At 26.9% G+C, this 21,534-nt stretch overlaps 2 protein-coding genes across 4 annotated transcripts in view; both read left to right on the forward strand.

Annotated features, from left to right (window-relative positions):
* LOC134575162 (zinc finger protein 250-like) overlaps positions 1–21,534 on the forward strand; it is a 752,315-nt gene that overhangs the window by 493,190 nt on the left and 237,591 nt on the right. The gene's annotated exons all lie outside the window — the stretch shown is intronic.
* The window catches only part of LOC134575221 (oocyte zinc finger protein XlCOF8.4-like), a 73,289-nt gene that overhangs the window by 40,430 nt on the left and 11,325 nt on the right, over positions 1–21,534 (forward strand). Inside the window, exon 1 of one of the 2 annotated variants that reach the window (XM_063434476.1) lies at positions 6,453–6,499. The exons of the other annotated variant lie outside the window; for it this stretch is intronic. The gene's annotated coding sequence lies outside the window, so the exon portion shown is untranslated. Of the gene's footprint in view, positions 1–6,452; positions 6,500–21,534 lie in introns of those variants that run through there. 2 annotated transcript variants of the gene reach the window in all.

Genomic DNA, 21,534 nt, shown 5'->3' on the forward strand with positions numbered 1-21,534 from the left:
ATAAGAATTAACTTCCTGCTTGACCGCATGGCTTGTCCAGCACAATGGAGGAGGGGAATACTACATCCTGTATTCTTGCACATGCTCCGTACACTACTGATCGTATCTTGCCTCGTGCAACCAACTGATCGATACGTCAGCATATGCACGTACACATGCCACGTGGTAATCTCGGCCTACTAAATTTATTTTTACAGAGATTCCACCACAGTACCACCTTTAGTATTTGGCATTCAATCAGGCACAATTATACCCTAGATTCACACCCTAACCCCCTTATCCCTCTTGCTAATAACACAGTTATACTCGGTTGGCTCCCATCACTTTGTGTTTTATATTGTGTTTATTGGTATTAATCTGTATTTATACTGTGTTCATTGATATCACTCTGTATTTTATAATTTGTTTATTAATATCACTCTGTATTTTATATTGTGTTTATTGATATCTCTCTGTATTTTATAATGTGTTTATTGATATCACGCTGTATTTTATATTGTGTTTATTAATATCACTCTGTATTTTATAATGTGTTTATTGATATCACTCTGTATTTTATATTGTGTTTATTGAAATCACTCTGTATTTTATAATGTGTTTATTGATATCTGTAACAGAAGAGATTTCCCCCCGTGAGAATGGGTCCAGAAATTGGGACCGTCTCGTTGGTGGAAATAAACACCTTGATGGACACTCCAGAAATGTCCTGGGGCTTAACCCCTAGATATAGAAAGAACCAATGGAATACTCAAAGAGCTGGAAAGGACCAGACTGGTTGAGTATATTGCTGGAAAACAAAGGGAAATAAAAATATATAATAGCAGTGTAATCTGAAGAAATGGTAATGGTAGTAGATCAATAGAATAAATGACATCACTTCTAATACAAAGTGCAATCTTGCCTTAGTGGCTCACCTCTATAAAAGTCTCTCTAGAGATACCCTTCTCCCACTATGTACAACACATGCAACCGGCTAGTGACTTTATTAGGCTATGTGAACGGTCAAGTCCAGTGGCTTGTGGGTATGTACAGTAGGTAATAGTCATACACCTGACATGGGTGTCCCGGCTGTGGTCACAGTATGTGCCCTACGTGGTTAGGGAATAACTTATGGCTACTGCTAGTCCCAGCGTAATAGGATAGCCTCCCTATGTTCCCTACGTAGTATAGGAAATAACTTATGGCTTACTGCTAGCCCCAGCGTGATAGATAGCCTGTAGATACATAGGCTAGATCATACTGAGTTCCCCCGAAAAATAGATGAGGGACAGTATGCAGATACTGGCTGTGGAGTGACTAACAAACCACTGTAGAGGACTGTTAGGACCCTCTCGAGTCTTGTGCCAGATAGTTGTAGCTATAACTGACGAAGGTGCATCTCAGCACCGAAACGCGCGTCGGGCTCATCTGGGCTCATTTTTTCCTCACTCTTTTCCTCACTAGGTTATCTATCACTATGTGCAGGCAACTAACATCCTAAGTATGGTTCTGCACATAGAGGCACCCTAAATCTTTATTTATTTTTCACCTCTCTCTCTCGCTTGGTGGTCATAAGTTATGTGTCAGTCTGAGGTTATTTCCCTTTGACGATATATGGGACTAAACTATGCATGCCTAATAGCTCCTGTTTTGTGTATGTAACCTCTACTTATTGTAGCTACAACTATCTGGCACAAGACTCGAGAGGGTCCTAACAGTCCTCTACAGTGGTTTGTTAGTCACTCCACAGCCAGTATCTGCATACTGTCCCTCATCTATTTTTCGGGGGAACTCAGTATGATCTAGCCTATGTATCTACAGGCTATCTATCACGCTGGGGCTAGCAGTAAGCCATAAGTTATTTCCTATACTACGTAGGGAACATAGGGAGGCTATCCTATTACGCTGGGACTAGCAGTAGCCATAAGTTATTCCCTAACCACGTAGGGCACATACTGTGACCACAGCCGGGACACCCATGTCAGGTGTATGACTATTACCTACTGTACATACCCACAAGCCACTGGACTTGACCGTTCACATAGCCTAATAAAGTCACTAGCCGGTTGCATGTGTTGTACATAGTGGGAGAAGGGTATCTCTAGAGAGACTTTTATAGAGGTGAGCCACTAAGGCAAGATTGCACTTTGTATTAGAAGTGATGTCATTTATTCTATTGATCTACTACCATTACCATTTCTTCAGATTACACTGCTATTATATATTTTTATTTCCCTTTGTTTTCCAGCAATATACTCAACCAGTCTGGTCCTTTCCAGCTCTTTGAGTATTCCATTGGTTCGTTTATTGATATCTCTCTGTATTTTATATTGTGTTTATTAATATCACTCTGTATTTTATATTGTGTTTATTGATATCACTCTGTATTTTATATTGTGTTTATTCATATCTCTCTGTATTTTATATTGTGTTTATTAATATCACTCTGTGTTTTATATTGTGTTTATTAATATCACTCTGTATTTTATATTGTGTTTATTGATATCTCTCTGTATTTTATAATGTGTTTATTGATATCTCTCTGTATTTTATATTGTGTTTATTAATATCACTCTGTATTTTATATTGTGTTTATTGATATCACTCTGTATTTTATATTGTGTTTATTCATATCTCTCTGTATTTTATATTGTGTTTATTGATATCTCTCTGTATTTTATATTGTGTTTATTAATATCACTCTGTATTTTATATTGTGTTTATTGATATCACTCTGTATTTTATATTGTGTTTATTCATATCTCTCTGTATTTTATATTGTGTTTATTCATATCTCTCTGTATTTTATATTGTGTTTATTGATATCTCTCTGTATTTTATATTGTGTTTATTAATATCACTCTGTATTTTATATTGTGTTTATTGATATCACTCTGTATTTTATATTGTGTTTATTCATATCTCTCTGTATTTTATATTGTGTTTATTAATATCACTCTGTGTTTTATATTGTGTTTATTAATATCACTCTGTATTTTATATTGTGTTTATTGATATCTCTCTGTATTTTATATTGTGTTTATTAATATCTCTCTGTATTTTATAATGTGTTTATTGATATCTCTCTGTATTTTATATTGTGTTTATTGATATCACTCTGTATTTTATATTGTTTTTATTAATATCTCTCTGTATTTTATATTGTGTTTATTAATATCTCTCTGTATTTTATATTGTGTTTATTGATATCACTCTGTATTTTATATTATGTTTATTAATATCTCTCTGTATTTTATATTGTGTTTATTGATATCTCTCTGTATTTTATATTGTGTTTATTAATATCACTCTGTATTTTATATTGTGTTTATTGATATCACTCTGTATTTTATATTATGTTTATTGATATCACTGTATTTTATAATGTGTTTATTGATATCTCTCTGTATTTTATAATGTGTTTATTGATATCACGCTGTATTTTATATTGTGTTTATTAATATCACTCTGTATTTTATAATGTGTTTATTGATATCACTCTGTATTTTATATTGTGTTTATTGATATCACTCTGTATTTTATAATGTGTTTATTGATATCTCTCTGTATTTTATAATGTGTTTATTGATATCTCTCTGTATTTTATATTGTGTTTATTAATATCACTCTGTATTTTATATTGTGTTTATTGATATCACTCTGTATTTTATATTGTGTTTATTCATATCTCTCTGTATTTTATATTGTGTTTATTAATATCACTCTGTGTTTTATATTGTGTTTATTAATATCACTCTGTATTTTATATTGTGTTTATTGATATCACTCTGTATTTTATATTGTGTTTATTAATATCTCTCTGTATTTTATAATGTGTTTATTGATATCTCTCTGTATTTTATATTGTGTTTATTAATATCACTCTGTATTTTATATTGTGTTTATTAATATCACTCTGTGTTTTATAATGTGTTTATTGATATCACGCTGTATTTTATATTGTGTTTATTAATATCACTCTGTATTTTATAATGTGCTTATTGATATCACTCTGTATTTTATATTGTGTTTATTGATATCACTCTGTATTTTATAATGTGTTTATTGATATCTCTCTGTATTTTATAATGTGTTTATTGATATCTCTCTGTATTTTATATTGTGTTTATTAATATCACTCTGTATTTTATATTGTGTTTATTGATATCACTCTGTATTTTATATTGTGTTTATTCATATCTCTCTGTATTTTATATTGTGTTTATTAATATCACTCTGTGTTTTATATTGTGTTTATTAATATCACTCTGTATTTGATATTGTGTTTATTGATATCACTCTGTATTTTATATTGTGTTTATTAATATCACTCTGTATTTTATAATGTGTTTATTAATATCACTCTGTATTTTATATTGTGTTTATTGATATCTCTCTGTATTTTATATTGTGTTTATTAATATCACTCTGTATTTTATAATGTGTTTATTAATATCACTCTGTATTTTATATTGTGTTTATTGATATCACTCTGTATTTTATAATGTGTTTATTAATATCTCTCTGTATTTTATAATGTGTTTATTGATATCTCTCTGTATTTTATATTGTGTTTATTAATATCACTCTGTATTTTATATTGTGTTTATTAATATCACTCTGTATTTTATAATGTGTTTATTGATATCACTCTGTATTTTATATTGTGTTTATTGATATCTCTCTGTATTTTATATTGTGTTTATTAATATCACTCTGTATTTTATATTGTGTTTATTGATATCACTCTGTATTTTATATTGTGTTTATTGATATCACTCTGTATTTTATATTGTGTTTATTGATATCTCTCTGTATTTTATATTGTGTTTATTAATATCACTCTGTATTTTATATTGTGTTTATTAATATCACTCTGTATTTTATATTGTGTTTATTGATATCACTCTGTATTTTATATTGTGTTTATTGATATCACTCTGTATTTTATATTATGTTTATTGATATCACTCTGTATTTTATATTGTGTTTATTAATATCACTCTGTATTTTATATTATGTTTATTGATATCACTCTGTATTTTATATTGTGTTTATTGATATCTCTCTGTATTTTATAATGTGTTTATTGATATCACTCTGTATTTTATATTGTGTTTATTAATATCACTCTGTATTTTATATTGTGTTTATTGATATCTCTCTGTATTTTATAATGTGTTTATTAATATCACTCTGTATTTTATAATGTGTTTATTGATATCACTCTGTATTTTATATTGTGTTTATTAATATCACGCTGTATTTTATATTGTGTTTATTGATATCACTCTGTATTTTATATTGTGTTTATTAATATCACTCTGTATTTTATATTGTGTTTATTGATATTACTCTGTATTTTATATTGTGTTTATTCATATCACTCTGTATTTTATATTGTGTTTATTAATATCACGCTGTATTTTATATTGTGTTTATTAATATCTCTCTGTATTTTATATTGTGTTTATTGATATCACTCTGTATTTTATATTGTGTTTATTGATATCACTCTGTATTTTATATTGTGTTTATTAATATCACGCTGTATTTTATATTGTGTTTATTGATATCACTCTGTATTTTATATTGTGATTATTGATATCACTCTGTATTTTATAATGTGTTTATTAATATCACTCTGTATTTTATATTGTGTTTATTGATATCTCTCTGTATTTTATAATGTGTTTATTAATATCACTCTGTATTTTATAATGTGTTTATTGATATCACTCTGTATTTTATATTGTGTTTATTAATATCACTCTGTATTTTATATTGTGTTTATTGATATCACTCTGTATTTTATATTGTGTTTATTGATATCACTCTGTATTTTATAATGTGTTTATTGATATCACTCTGTATTTTATAATGTGTTTATTAATATCTCTGTATTTTATAATGTGTTTATTGATATCTCTCTGTATTTTATATTGTGTTTATTGATATCTCTCTGTATTTTATATTGTGTTTATTGAGTTTATCTCTCTGTGTTTTGGTTTTTATTTCTATATAATTAGTTTGAGATCGGTGTAGGTTTTATGTTTAATTAAAGTTTGACAGATTTTATATTCTATTTTCTATATATTTTATTTTCCTTTCTGATAATCTCTCCCTGTGCATTGCTGCCTTTATTACCATTATTATTATTATCATTTATTATCACATTATTTGTCCTACTATAGCACTGCTTATATTTATTAATAAATACATTTTATATCAGCCAAAAAAAGTGATTTGGGCGATTAAACGTTTCCACGGCAACCAAACCACTGCCACAGGTGGACCGCACAAGCAGGAAGTGAGGTGGAACGCAGCGCTCGGGTATGGAACGCAGCGCGTAGAAACGGAGGCTGAATGGAACGCTGCGCACGTTGACTGGAACGCAGATTGATTCAGTGATTGAGCAATGGAACGCAGAACCCGGAAGTTACGCGTCAGTACACAATGACAGCCGGAAGTGGAGCAGCCGGCTGTCTGTTTCCGGTTTGTGCTCCTGGAAGGACTGCAGGTTAGTGCTGGGTGTAATGTGCTAATACTGTGTGAGGAGCAGGGAACTCTGGGTATTCTTGTCAGTTACCATGGCAACCAGTGTCTGAACACAAAGCTAGCAATCTATAGAGTGATCTTTAAATATAATAAAATATAATAAATATATAGTGTAATATTATCATTATATAGAGAATCACTAATATATATAGTGTAATATTATCATTATATAGAGAATTACTAATATATATAGTGTAATATTATCATTATATAGAGAATTACTAATATATATAGTGTAATATTATCATTATATAGAGAATCACTAATATATATAGTGTAATATTATCATTATATAGAGAATCACTAATATATATAGTGTAATATTATCATTATATAGAGAATCACTAATATATATAGTGTAATATTATCATTATATAGAGAATTACTAATATATATAGTGTAATATTATCATTATATAGAGAATTACTAATATATATAGTGTAATATTATCATTATATAGAGAATTACTAATATATATAGTGTAATATTATCATTATATAGAGAATCACTAATATATATAGTGTAATATTATCATTATATAGAGAATCACTAATATATATAGTGTAATATTATCATTATATAGAGAATCACTAATATATATAGTGTAATATTATCATTATATAGAGAATCACTAATATATATAGTGTAATATTATCATTATATAGAGAATCACTAATATATATAGTGTAATATCATTATATAGAGAATTACTAACATGTATAGTGTAATATCATCATTATATAGAGAATTACTAATATATATAGTGTAATATTATCATTATATAGAGAATTACTAATATATATAGTGTAATATTATCATTATATAGACAATTACTAATATATATAGTGTAATATTATCATTATATAGACAATTACTAATATATATAGTGTAATATTATCATTATATAGACAATTACTAATATATATAGTGTAATATTATCATTATATAGAGAATCACTAATATATATAGTGTAATATTATCATTATATAGAGAATCACTAATATATATAGTGTAATATTATCATTATATAGAGAATTACTAATATATATAGTGTAATATTATCATTATATAGAGAATTACTAATATATATAGTGTAATATTATCATTATATAGAGAATTACTAATATATATAGTGTAATATTATCATTATATAGAGAATTACTAACATGTATAGTGTAATATCATCATTATATAGAGAATTACTAATATATATAGTGTAATATTATCATTATATAGAGAATTACTAATATATATAGTGTAATATTATCATTATATAGAGAATTACTAATATATATAGTGTAATATTATCATTATATAGACAATTACTAATATATATAGTGTAATATTATCATTATATAGACAATTACTAATATATATAGTGTAATATTATCATTATATAGAGAATCACTAATATATATAGTGTAATATTATCATTATATAGAGAATCACTAATATATATAGTGTAATATTATCATTATATAGAGAATTACTAATATATATAGTGTAATATCATCATTATATAGAGAATTACTAATATATATAGTGTAATAGTATCATTATATAGAGAATTACTAATATATGTAGTGTAATAGTATCATTATATAGAGAATCACTAATATATATAGTGTAATATCATCATTATATAGAGAATTACTGATATATATAGTGTAATATTATCATTATATAGAGAATTACTAATATATATAGTGTAATATTATCATTATACAGAGAATTACTAATATATATAGTGTAATATTATCATTATATAGAGAATTACTAATATATATAGTGTAATATCATTATATAGAGAATTACTAATATATATAGTGTAATATTATCATTATATAGAGAATCACTAATATATATAGTGTAATATTATCATTATATAGAGAATTACTAATATATATAGTGTAATATTATCATTATATAGAGAATTACTAATATATATAGTGTAATATTATCATTATATAGATAATTACTAATATATATAGTGTAATATTATCATTATATAGAGAATTACTAATATATATAGTGTAATATTATCATTATATAGAGAATTACTAATATATATAGTGTAATATTATCATTATATAGAGAATTACTAATATATATAGTGTAATATTATCATTATATAGAGAATTACTAATATATATAGTGTAATATTATCATTATATAGAGAATCACTAATATATATAGTGTAATATTATCATTATATAGAGAATTACTAATATATATAGTGTAATATTATCATTATATAGAGAATTACTAATATATATAGTGTAATATTATCATTATATAGAGAATTACTAATATATAGTGTAATATTATCATTATATAGAGAATCACTAATATATATAGTGTAATATTATCATTATATAGAGAATTACTAATATATATAGTGTAATATTATCATTATATAGAGAATTACTAATATATATAGTGTAATATTATCATTATATAGAGAATTACTAATATATATAGTGTAATATTATCATTATATAGAGAATTACTAATATATATAGTGTAATATTATCATTATATAGAGAATTACTAATATATATAGTGTAATATTATCATTATATAGAGAATCACTAATATATATAGTGTAATATTATCATTATATAGAGAATTACTAATATATATAGTGTAATATTATCATTATATAGAGAATCACTAATATATATAGTGTAATATTATCATTATATAGAGAATTACTAATATATATAGTGTAATATTATCATTATATAGAGAATTACTAATATATATAGTGTAATATTATCATTATATAGAGAATCACTAATATATATAGTGTAATATTATCATTATATAGAGAATTACTAACATGTATAGTGTAATAGTATCATTATATAGAGAATCACTAATATATATAGTGTAATATTATCATTATATAGAGAATCACTAATATATATAGTGTAATATTATCATTATATAGAGAATTACTAATATATATAGTGTAATATTATCATTATATAGAGAATTACTAATATATATAGTGTAATAGTATCATTATATAGAGAATCACTAATATATATAGTGTAATATTATCATTATATAGAGAATTACTAATATATATAGTGTAATATTATCATTATATAGAGAATTACTAATATATATAGTGTAATATTATCATTATATAGAGAATTACTAATATATATAGTGTAATAGTATCATTATATAGAGAATCACTAATATATATAGTGTAATATTATCATTATATAGAGAATCACTAATATATATAGTGTAATATTATCATTATATAGAGAATTACTAATATATATAGTGTAATATTATCATTATATAGAGAATTACTAATATATATAGTGTAATATTATCATTATATAGAGAATCACTAATATATATAGTGTAATATTATCATTATATAGAGAATCACTAATATATATAGTGTAATATTATCATTATATAGAGAATTACTAATATATATAGTGTAATATTATCATTATATAGAGAATTACTAATATATATAGTGTAATAGTATCATTATATAGAGAATCACTAATATATATAGTGTAATATTATCATTATATAGAGCATTACTAACATGTATAGTGTAATATTATCATTATATAGAGAATTACTAATATATATAGTGTAATATTATCATTATATAGAGAATTACTAATATATATAGTGTAATATTATCATTATATAGAGAATTACTAATATATATAGTGTACTATTATCATTATATAGAGAATTACTAATATATATAGTGTAATATCATTATATAGAGAATTACTAATATATATAGTGTAATATTATCATTATATAGAGAATTACTAATATATATAGTGTAATATTATCATTATATAGAGAATCACTAATATATAGTGTAATATTATCATTATATAGAGAATCACTAATATATATAGTGTAATATTATCATTATATAGAGAATCACTAATATATATAGTGTAATATTATCATTATATAGAGAATTACTAATATATATATAGTGTAATATTATCATTATATAGAGAATTACTAATATATATAGTGTAATAGTATCATTATATAGAGAATTACTAATATATATAGTGTAATAGTATCATTATATAGAGAATTACTAATATATATAGTGTAATATTATCATTATATAGAGAATCACTAATATATATAGTGTAATATTATCATTATATAGAGAATTACTAATATATATAGTGTAATATCATTATATAGATAATTACTAATATATATAGTGTAATATTATCATTATATAGAGAATTACTAATATATATAGTGTAATATCATTATATAGAGAATGACTAATATATATAGTGTAATATTATCATTATATAGAGAATTACTAATATATATAGTGTAATATCATTATATAGAGAATTACTAATATATATAGTGTAATATTATCATTATATAGAGAATTACTAATATATAGTGTAATATTATCATTATATAGAGAATTACTAATATATATAGTGTAATATCATCATTATATAGAGAATCACTAATATATATAGTGTAATATTATCATTATATAGAGAATTACTAATATATATAGTGTAATATTATCATTATATAGAGAATTACTAATATATATAGTGTAATATTATCATTATACAGAGAATTACTAATATATATAGTGTAATATTATCATTATATAGAGAATCACTAATATATAGTGTAATATTATCATTATATAGAGAATCACTAATATATATAGTGTAATATTATATTTATATAGAGAATTACTAATATATATAGTGTAATATTATCATTATATAGAGAATTACTAATATATATAGTGTAATAGTATCATTACATAGAGAATTACTTATATAAATAATTGTATTATTATTATTTTATATAGAATTACTTATATATATAGTGTAATATTATCAATATATAGAGAATTACTAATATATATAGTGTAATATCATTATATAGATAATTACTAATATATATAGTGTAATATTATCATTATATAGAGAATTACTAATATATATAGTGTAATATCATTATATAGAGAATTACTAATATATATAGTGTAATATTATCATTATATAGAGAATTACTAATATATAGTGTAATATCATTATATAGAGAATTACTAATATATATAGTGTAATATTATCATTATATAGAGAATTACTAATATATATAGTGTAATATCATTATATAGAGAATTACTAATATATATAGTGTAATATTATCATTATATAGAGAATTAGTAATATATATAGTGTAATATTATCATTATATAGAGAATTACTTATATATATAGTGTAATATCATCATTATATAGAGAATCACTAATATATATAGTGTAATATTATCATTATATAGAGAATTACTAATATATATAGTGTAATATTATCATTATACAGAGAATTACTAATATATATAGTGTAATATTATCATTATATAGAGAATCACTAATATATATAGTGTAATATTATCATTATATAGAGAATCAATATTATATATAGTGTAATATTATCATTATATAGAGAATTACTAATATATATAGTGTAATATTATCATTATATAGAGAATTACTAATATATATAGTGTAATATTATCATTATACAGAGAATTACTAATATATATAGTGTAATATTATCATTATATAGAGAATCACTAATATATATAGTGTAATATTATCATTATATAGAGAATTACTAATATATATAGTGTAATATCATCATTATATAGAGAATTACTAATATATATAGTGTAATATTATCATTATATAGAGAATTACTAATATATATAGTGTAATATTATCATTATATAGAGAATTACTAATATATATAGTGTAATATTATCATTATATAGAGAATCACTAATATATATAGTGTAATATTATCATTATATAGAGAATCACTAATATATATAGTGTAATATTATCATTATATAGAGAATCACTAATATATATAGTGTAATATCATCATTATATAGAGAATCACTAATATATATAGTGTAATATTATCATTATATAGAGAATTACTAATATATATAGTGTAATATCATCATTATATAGAGAATTACTAATATATATAGTGTAATATTATCATTATATAGAGAATCACTAATATATATAGTGTAATATCATCATTATATAGAGAATTACTAATATATATAGTGTAATATTATCATTATATAGATAATTACTAATATATATAGTGTAATATTATCATTATATAGATAATTACTAATATATATAGTGTAATATTATCATTATATAGAGAATTACTAATATATATAGTGTAATATTATCATTATATAGAGAATTACTAATATATATAGTGTAATATTATCATTATATAGAGAATTACTAATATATATAGTGTAATATTATCATTATATAGAGAATTACTAATATATATAGTGTAATATTATCATTATATAGAGAATTACTAATATATATAGTGTAATATTATCATTATATAGAGAATCACTAATATATATAGTGTAATATCATCATTATATAGAGAATTACTAATAAATATAGTGTAATATTATCATTATATAGAGAATCACTAATATATATAGTGTAATATTATCATTATATAGAGAATAACTAATATATATTGTGTAATATTATCATTATATAGAGAATTACTAATATATATAGTGTAATATTATCATTATATAGAGAATTACTAATATATATAGTGTAATATCATTATATAGATAATTACTAATATATATAGTGTAATATTATCATTATATAGAGAATTACTAATATATATAGTGTAATATTATCATTATATAGAGAATTACTAATATATATAGTGTAATATTATCATTATATAGAGAATAACTAATATATATAGTGTAATATTATCATTATATAGAGAATTACTAATATATATAGTGTAATATTATCATTATATAGAGAATTACTAATATATATAGTGTAATATCATTATATAGATAATTACTAATATATATAGTGTAATATTATCATTATATAGAGAATTACTAATATATATAGTGTAATATTATCATTATATAGAGAATTACTAATATATATAGTGTAATATTATCATTATATAGAGAATTACTAATATATATAGTGTAATATTATCATTACATAGAGAATCACTAATATATATAGTGTAATATTATCATTATATAGAGAATCACTAATATATATAGTGTAATATTATCATTATATAGAGAATTACTAATATATATAGTGTAATATTATCATTATATAGAGAATCACTAATATATATAGTGTAATATTATCATTATATAGGGAATCACTTATATAGTGTAATAGTATCATTATATAGAGAATTACTAATATATATAGTGTAATGTTATCATTATATAGAGAATTACTAATATATATAGTGTAATATTATCATTATATAGAGAATTACTAATATATATAGTGTAATATTATCATTATATAGAGAATTACTAATATATATAGTGTAATATTATCATTATATAGAGAATTACTAATATATATAGTGTAATATTATCATTATATAGAGAATTACTAATATATAGTGTAATATTATCATTATATAGAGAATTACTAATATATATAGTGTAATATCATTATATAGAGAATTACTAATATATATAGTGTAATATTATCATTATATAGAGAATTACTAATATATAGTGTAATATTATCATTATATAGAGAATTACTAATATATATAGTGTAATATTATCATTATATAGAGAATTACTAATATATATAGTGTAATATTATCATTATATAGAGAATTACTAATATATATAGTGTAATATTATCATCATATAGATAATCACTAATATATATAGTGTAATATTATCATTATATAGAGAATTACTAATATATATAGTGTAATATTATCATTATAGAGAATCACTAATATATATAGTGTAATATTATCATTATATAGAGCATTACTAACATGTATAGTGTAATATTATCATTATATAGAGAATTACTAATATATATAGTGTAATAGTATCATTATATAGAGAATCACTAATATATATAGTGTAATATCATTATATAGAGAATTACTAATATATAGAGTGTAATATTATCATTATATAGAGAATTACTAATATATATATAGTGTAATATCATTATATAGAGAATTACTAATATATATAGTGTAATATTATCATTATATAGAGAATTACTAATATATATAGTGTAATATTATCATTATATAGAGAATTACTAATATATATAGTGTAATATTATCATTATATAGAGAATTACTAATATATATAGTGTAATATTATCATTATATAGAGAATTACTAATATATATAGTGTAATATTATCATTATATAGAGAATTACTAATATATATAGTGTAATATCATTATATAGAGAATCACTAATATATATAGTGTAATAGTATCATTATATAGAGAATTACTAACATGTATATTGTAATATTATCATTATATAGAGAATTACTAATATATATAGTGTAATATTATCATTATATAGAGAATTACTAACATGTATAGTGTAATATTATCATTATATAGAGAATCACTAATATATATAGTGTAATAGTATCATTATATAGAGAATCACTAATATATATAGTGTAATAATATCATTATATAGAGAATTACTAATATATATAGTGTAATATTATCATTATATAGAGAATCACTAATATATATAGTGTAATATCATCATTATATAGAGAATTACTAATATATAGTGCAATATTATCATTATATAGAGAATCACTAATATATATAGTGTAATATTATCATTATATAGAGAATCACTAATATATATAGTGTAATATTATCATTATATAGAGAATTACTAATATATATAGTGTAATATTATCATTATATAGAAAATCACTTATATATAGTGTAATATCATTATATAGAGAATCACTAATATATATAGTGTAATATTATCATTATATAGAGAATTACTAATATATATAGTGTAATATTATCATTATATAGAGAATTACTAATATATGTAGTGTAATATTATCATTATATAGAGAATCACTAATATATATAGTGTAATATTATCATTATATAGAGAATTACTAATATATATAGTGTAATATTATCATTATATAGAGAATCACTAATATATATAGTGCAATATTATCATTATATAGAGAATTACTAATATATATAGTGTAATATCATTATATAGAGAATTACTAATATATATAGTGTAATATCATCATTATATAGAGAATTACTAATATATATAGTGTAATATTATCGTTATATAGAGAATTACTAATATATATAGTGTAATATTATCATTATATAGAGAATCACTAATATATATAGTGTAATATCATTATATAGAGAATCACTAATATATATAGTGTAATATTATCATTATATAGAGAATTATTAATATATATTTAGTGTAATATTATCATTATATAGAGAATTACTAATATATATAGTGTAATATTATCATTATATAGAGAATCACTAATATATATAGTGTAATATTATCATTATATAGAGAATCACTAATATATATAGTGTAATATTATCATGATATAGAGAATTACTAATATATATAGTGTAATATTATCATTATATAGAGAATCACTAATATATAGTGTAATATCATTATATAGAGAATTACTAACATGTATAGTGTAATATTATCATTATATAGAGAATCACTAATATATAGTGTAATATTATCATTATATAGAGAATCACTAATATATAGTGTAATATTATCATTATATAGAGAATTACTAATATATATAGTGTAATATTATCATTACAAGCAGTATTATTCCTCCGTAATTAAACTAATCGTGTCAGAGCCCCACAAATTAAAAGGAAGCGTCTGAATAGCCCCTCCCCTTTAATAAAATCAATCCTTGATTTCATCACAAATAGTAACTTAAGTGGAACGAGACTTCAAGTGCAGGTTGCATGTTTGGACAATCCCGAGTACCTGATGCAAGTAAAGTGACACCTGTGTGAAAAACTGACACCCTGTAAGGAGAATTATGACTAGAGGAGGGGAAGTGTAAGTATTAAGGCAGACGACTTAATTGACCCAAGGCGAGAATGAATACGGAACAGACAGTTTGTTCAGTATGGGGTCCCCAGATTTGAAACAACTGACAAATCTCTGTAGCCATGTCCAATCTAATGGAGAGGAGAATTTAAGTATGTTAACGGGAGACGGCGGAACCTATGCTGGATAGTAACTGGTGGTGTTATTCTGAGAGGATGGAAGGAAGGGGTATGAAGTAGTGTACCTCTTGGGAGGGTGGGACCTATGAGTTAGTAGAATCCAACTTGACAAGCAAAATATATAGAAAGATGAAAGTATGGGTGACATCATGGCATGCATTTCAGCCATGCTGTTAGTGCTCTCACATGAGTGCTGTCACCTGGCAGGAGAGTCTAAAGAGCTGGCAAACTGGAATCTAAACAGCTCAGCTCACCGAGCCGTAGGTGGGGATGGCACGCATCATGTTGTAGCTCTGCAGCAATAGTGGAATGGACCAAGATTGCAAGGGACTGGGGCTGGTGGTAACCTGGCATGTGGCCGGAGTGGGAAGTGAGGAGGTTCAGGTGGGGGGACCTAGAATTTAATTATCCTGTTGTTGTGAAACAAAGATACGTAGAAGAAATGTGATGGTCATGCAGTTGATTGTGTAACCCTGCATCAACTGGCGGCTTACGTAGTGCTGAATGGTGAAAAATGTCTTACTAGTTCTGTAGTGTGCAACATCTATACGTAGAGTAAATGTTAGTCATGTAGGTGATAGTATAACAACTGGCGACTTACATACTGCCGAATAGCAAAACATTTGCTAAATGAGGGAAAGGTGAGGCCCTACTAAATGCCAAGTGGCTCTGAGAAGCTCTAGCTATGAATTGGTCAAGGGAATGAGGCCATCGAACGATGTGACAGGAATGTTGGCCTCTCGGTGACAAGTAAGAGATTCAAAGGAGTGGCCGTGACATGAGAGGCCCTATCTGTAACGGACCGTTTCAGCAGACAAGGGGTTAAAATCGTTTAGGCAATAATCCCCTTTTCACAGACAGGCACAGCTACTGTAATATCACCAAAACTCACGAATTGGATATAAGTGAATGCACCAAACTCCTGAACTGCATACAAGGGAATAAGGTAGCACTCCAAACTCCCGAACTGGAACCTCACGAATAGCTGCTAGCAGACGAACAGGAAAAGCTCCCAAGCGGCTTACTCTCCTGACAGTCAGTCCCTATCAGCATACAGTGAATCCCCCCAAGAACGAGACTAGGCTCCGTGTTGAGGGTCAAGCAGTGGTCTGTTTATTGAGGGCTACCTGCCCCAGTATTTATGCAGGTCTCCCACCTGGTGGACACTCCCCTAGGGGACCAGATGGAAGACTGTAACACAGACAGACATGTATCACATTACAGACTCACAGAAGTAAAACATCCCCACAATGCATCCTGGCTTCCTCCCTTCTGCCCTGGAGATAATTGGAGAAGTAATTCAATTATCTCCCAGGACAAAGGCAAGACTCCATTACACACGTGGGGACCCAAATACAGTAATATGCTTTAAAATACATAAAGTTACTTTTTATACATTAAACACAGACATGTAACATATCCCCAGATAGCTCAGGTATGAGTGCACATTATTAGGTGAATGGCACTCAGACCACACGAATACAGTTTAATTGCCATGGAGCCAAAGTCTTTAATTACACGAACAGGCTCCATGGCATGGCTATCTGGGTTAAAACATTCACATAAAATAAACTACCGAATTTACATGCATTCGGTTACATATACACGAATTAGAACCAGGGCTGGAGGTTCAGCGGTGCCTGCACGTAAACGTGTCCGGGTTTGGTGCATGAAAGCCGTGCAGAAAAGCGCTGGCTGCCCGGGGAGCTCCAGAACACCGCCATCGTGTGGCGGCTATGTGTAACCGCGACCACCCAGTAACAATCAATTAAGCTGCGGTTAACCGCAGCTACTGGGTGGTCAATTGCCGGCACACGCTTGTTAAGCCGCGGTTAACCGCCACTTCAGGGAGGTAAATGGAGGACACACTCCAGCTTCTGGGTGGCCCATTAACAGCGCCGGACGGCTTCCCACGGCTCTGGGGAGGCTGAAAAGAAGCTGATTGTTCGGTAGATAGAATCTACCGAACGGCTGTGCAGAAAGGGAAAAATAAATCCTTCTGCACAGTAAAATTAACCCTTTAGCTGCCGGTCCATAATCCAAAGGCAGCAGGCGGGCAACCAGGCTCCTCTAATGCAATGTGGCGAGATTGGTCTCGTCACACTATCTAAAACCTAGAGAGGTAGGAGCAAGGCTCTAGCTATGAGTAGAGCCGATGGACGAATGCCTCCGCGTGAAGATGGGTGTAGGCCTTACGTGACTGAATTACAAATATACAATAATATGGCCCACACCAATACTCCTAACAGCCAGTTGATCTATCCCTAACGAATGTAGGGGAATAGAAACTTAATGAATTGATTGAAAGTATGTTGGAACGTACGTATATTGCCCAACTAGTGTGTGGATGAATTTGTGATAAGTATATCGTGGAGAGAAACCTAAAGACACAATGGGAACGTTTATGGAAATATGTCCAGTATGATGTAAGTGTGGTTAAAGATTAAAACGTTAACAACAGTATCATAAGGAGGAGAAAAGAGAGGAATACTATGGAGGGGGTCAAATCCACACCTAGATTCCTGAGGGGTTACAGAGATATCAAGGGGCATGAACCCCAAACACTAGGAGAGAGAAAAGACTAAAGTGGAACAGTAGCACCACTACAGCTGAAACAGTAGGGCGTCTATTCCACTAGATGATATCTCAAAATTTAAAGTAAAAATAATTGTGGGATATACCCTTTATTTAGCCGCTTACGGACAAAACAAACACACAGTGATGGTGAAGCACTCGTGTAAACTAGAAGTGAATTAAAAACTGGGTGGATGCAATATTGGATATTGCCCAGTAGCAGTAAAGGTAGTAGAGAGGGATATCTGAGATATAGTATTAAGTAAATGCGGTATACAGTATAATCTATATTCAGTCAGATATTTATAACCCCCTCACCCTTACATGCACGTAGGGTTTAGTAAATATCCTGGCTTTTTAAACTTAGAATTGCAGTTCCTATTTTTAGACTCTGTTTAGAGATGCATATAGTTGAGAACGGACACACAGAATCCCTGTGTGGACGTGTCCGTCCAGAAATGCTACTCTAAGTATACAACAGTATGGTAGTACGTACGGAACTGTTCAGTCAATGGGGACAGAAGTCAGAATCCATTAATCTGTATATATCTCTAATGGATACAAAATAGGAGCCTTTGTATCGAATTTGGCCAGGTTTAGAATATCTCAGAGGCAGACTTAGTATTTTGTCTAGTAGCCTCCGGATGATAGAGGAGTAACCTAGTCCCCACTAGCCTTTATGGTTGTTTAGATCGAAACACAGTTTGTGAACCCTGCTGAGCAGCTGATACTACAGGGTATGCCTGGAAAACTTATATGAAGCACATCTATATACAGTCTCCCCCAAGGAGGTCAGCAATAGCATTGGCAATATAAGTATATATACATATGTACATCGGTGGAAAGTATGTAACACAGCCGGTCCAGTTCTTATATACACTTAGTTAGACTGCTGCTTCGAGGCAGCCTGCCGCTAAATTATGCAAACAAGTATTCCAGCTAACTATGATATCATCACCCTCCGGTCTGACTCATGAGTATATTCGATTTAAATAGACTGCTGCTTCGAGGCAGCCTAGCGTTAAATAATCCCCACTGTCTAACTGACTAAGGAGGTATAGACTGCCTCAAAGGTCGTCTAACTATATATATAAAGGCATAAACTGCAAAGCCCCCTATTTCAATGCACTGCCAGGACTGGATATTGCTGTTGCTGATTGAGAGATTGCTTATCACTCTGGTCGAAGCCCAGTCACCCAATCCAAAACACTAGCAGACTTCCCCCATTATAAAGTTAGCCAAATGCATCCCCCAGTATTAAAAACAAAATACGGCAAAACGCTCGACGCGCGTTTCGGCGTGCTCACATGCCTTTGTCAAGAGCTACTGGCACAGCTGAGGGGAAATGAATATATACCGAGGCAGATCCCGCCCTCCTACCCGTGTCTTCCAATTGGCATGGTTGCAGGCTGACCGGGGGCGGGGTTACACCTCGATATGCGTACTCATTGCTCATAGGCTCATTCATTAGGGAATCATACGTCTCCAACATATCAGTTGCGTTGACGGTCACCATGGTGACATACGTCGCTTTATGGTGTGCGCGCGCAGTGTCTAATAGCTGCACACAGTCCTAGACTTTAGAGACTCGGTACCAACATTCAGTCTCCACTAGATTTGTCCTAAAAAGACAGCGAAATAGCTGAACTGACTCCCAATCTTTATGGGGGGTTAGTCCTAAGAGTCGATCCGCTTGTTTTATAGGGGAATATATATTGTAGTTATCCCGATCTAAATGAAAAGGTTAGATCGCTACATCTATTCCCGATAGGATTCATCAGAAGGCTTCCGCTTACAAGGGCAGTCACTCTAGTGGATTGCTGATGTGTGTAAATGTACCTTTGAATTAGCGCTCACTATTACTGGTGAGTTTAATGAAGTTCAAAATTCAAGATAGCTTTACATTCATTTTATCATTTATTTACATACGTTGACTAACATGGTAGATTTGGCCAAAACTTACTTGAATCGTTTTTCAGTGATGGACCCAAGTGTACATAGATCTACCTATCTACCTATCATTATCTTAGTATTTTGAACCTGTGCCAGGTATAGGGTATACATAGTGCAAAATTATTATATACAGATCAAAACATTATAATTACAAATTGACAATATATACAGGTGAAGGTTTATTCTTAAACAGAATGGTGCCATTCATTTTTTATTTTTATCATTATTTATGTTGGCTGGAAAGATGGTGTTTTACATGCATGTGTTGCATGATTAGAGAGGTCACA

Source organism: Pelobates fuscus, chromosome 10, assembly GCF_036172605.1.
Source record: "Pelobates fuscus isolate aPelFus1 chromosome 10, aPelFus1.pri, whole genome shotgun sequence".
Classification (NCBI taxonomy): domain Eukaryota; kingdom Metazoa; phylum Chordata; class Amphibia; order Anura; family Pelobatidae; genus Pelobates; species Pelobates fuscus.